Below are 2,917 nucleotides of genomic sequence, written 5' to 3' on the forward strand. Positions count from 1 at the left end.
GGTCATCAGTCCTAAGACTGGTTGGACACGTACCTCCACTCTTTCCTATCCTGAGCTAAACTTCGCATTTCCCTAAAACTAGAACAGTAATCTAATCTAGGTCTACCTCTACCCCTCCTAACTCCTGTTTCTGCCTCTAATATGTCTCTGACTAAACCTTCATGCCTGAGAAGGTGTCCTACCAACCTATCCCGCCTATTTTTTATTGTCTTCCATATAGTCCTCTGTTCTCCTATTCTTTCCAATACCTCTTCATTTCAAGCCTTTTCTACCCACGATATCCTCATCATCCGCCTATAACACCATATACATATCCTTATATTCGGATTTTTTGTACAACGAACGCAAAGTATTATGAAGGAGCTACAACAAAAATTGCTTGAATTCTAAATATAATATTTCCTAAGTAGCTTTTTTCTGTCGGCTAAAAAACTCGCATTAACGTCGAGAGTGTAGTCGGTCAGGACATAAAAGAAACGGAGTCATTCGGTTGACGCCCCGTTCCTCCTCATAACTTTGTCAGTCATTCGTTTTCGCTTTTGTCGTTATTTTTACCACGGTGCGTAATATAGGTTACACGCTTAAAACCGACATTATTATAAAGTGGCCGATGGTTACTTTTTTTTATTTCCACTAGGCGCCATAACGGCACCGCCCTAGTCTGCTAATTATTAACGAACCGTGTCGCTGGACCACCAAGGAGCCCAACACTAATTTATAAATGTCGTTTTATCCTCGCGACACATGTTAACAGTTTTAACACGCGAGCTAGTTTTCGCGCTGCAACTGTTATGGCACCCAAATACCTATATACGTAGATATATATACACACACAAAGACATTTATCGGGACATAAATTTTTTCGGCAACTTGATTTACGACGTTTCGGATCTGTTTCAGCGCGTGTTTTAGGGATCTTTTATTTAGACGCGTCGTGTACAAGGACGCGTACATAAATTTGAATTCCGCTAATCAGAAGTGACACCGTGCAAAAATATGGGAGTCTTCCAAGTCGGAAGGTGACAAGGAGTTGAGAAAGATGAGGACAACTACCTACTTGTGTAGAAAGGCAAAACTTGTGAACTACATTAAATTCGGAAGGTCTAGATGATGGAGGGGGGGGATCGAAAGAGTAGGTCTCCCTGACCACTGTATCATAAAAAGTTCGTGGCGGTCTCACCCCCATAAAAAGTTATGGGGGTTCAAAGTTAATAAATATACCAATTTTTATACATTTCTAGGCATGTAAATATTTATATAGTCATTCTTAAACAATATTCAAAGGTAAAACTAATGGAAAAATACATAAAAATATTGAGAAAGTNAGTCTTTTTCTGATAAATATTTTTTTCAATTGTAATGAAATAAATATCCCTAAAAGGGCGTTAAAGGTATGACTCACCCGGAGCGCCTAAGGCCGGTCCTGGTTGTGACGAAACAACCGCAGCCCGCAGCTACTTACAAGTAACTCTTGCAGCCGCGTGTTTCACTAGAGGGAATGCTTTTTTTTTTGTATATGTTTTCAGTCAAAGACAATGTGTATCTAAACTATCAGAAGCAAAACATATCTACATATGTACTAAATAGAAGTCTTTGACGTTTCCGTAGTTATTTTGCCCGTGTCGGCTTTCGATGACAGGCGAGGGTTATGCAGGAGGTCAGGGGCGACAGCCCTTCTGAAATTATCATCCAAGCAACATGTTCAACGTCGCAGACAGATATATGTGGCGTTAAAAATCGACTCGAATCTCAAACCCTATTATTAATGGAACCTGCACATAATGGATTAGATATTCTAGACCAGTGTTTCCCAACCTTTTTGTCCACGCGAACCAAAAGAAAAGTCCGAAGAAATTTGACGAACCCCCTATGTAGTCGTTAATGACAGGTTAAATAAAGCAATAAAATTTGATAGAATATATACTTTTTCATATTGCATAATAATTGAATCGTGAAATATTTAAATAAAACATTAATAAGACTAAAATGATGTAAATGCAGTAAACTGCCTTAATTTGATATTTATTTCCAATTGTATTGTAAAAAAAAAATATTATACAGAAGGGAAAACTGCTAAAATGATTTTAAATATAAAGCAGAACATGATACTAGAATAAGAGGATGAAGTAATTTTGAAAAACAAATAAGTAAAAAAGAAATGAAAATATTGAAATTTATAATAGATTTCTTAACAAACAGGCATTTTATTGGCGTTTTGAAAAATCCGCCATTACAATATTACTTTCGCGAACCCCCTCTGCAAACACTGCGAACCCCCAGGGGTTCGCGAACCACCGGTTGGGAATCACTGATCTAGACATTTACCTTAAATTCTTTGTTGTATGCAAGCTGAAGTTTTAGTCTGTCTTAAACTTGCCATGCTCTAAAATATGAGTTAAACCTCGGTTGGGAAACAACAAGGTGATATCGCAGTGATATTCAAGGTGGGGGTCGCAACCGCTAGGAGTGTCGCGAAAAATGTTAAGGAAGGATTGTAGACAGATTTATTATAGGACAAACAAAATATAAGATTTTGATAGATATATCTACCGATGAACAAAGTTGGACTTGCACTCTGGCAAGACCAAGAACAAGACTGTCTATATACTGACAAGAGCAACACTAAAACTAAGGCCGAATATGCAAGACCAAGGCATATCTATAATAATCTTTATAATAACAGAAAAATTGAGTTTAGAAGAATTAGTCAAAAAGCCAAGACTGGGACGGTATTGAACTTTGTGTTGATATGCTAATCAGTAGATATATCTCAATTTAAAAATTTTAATACTGCTAATTTAGCTTGTTTGGTAACCCGAGATAAAAATATTCAGTCTCTCAGAGTCTCTGAAAGCGAGATTCGAGTATCCGTCTTTCATGAGTCTCTCAGGTGCCGCTGAGAGAGACTGTCAAAAAA

This window comes from Agrilus planipennis, unplaced genomic scaffold (genome assembly GCF_000699045.2).
Source record: "Agrilus planipennis isolate EAB-ADULT unplaced genomic scaffold, Apla_2.0 scaffold14, whole genome shotgun sequence".
NCBI classification, from domain to species: Eukaryota; Metazoa; Arthropoda; class Insecta; order Coleoptera; family Buprestidae; genus Agrilus; species Agrilus planipennis.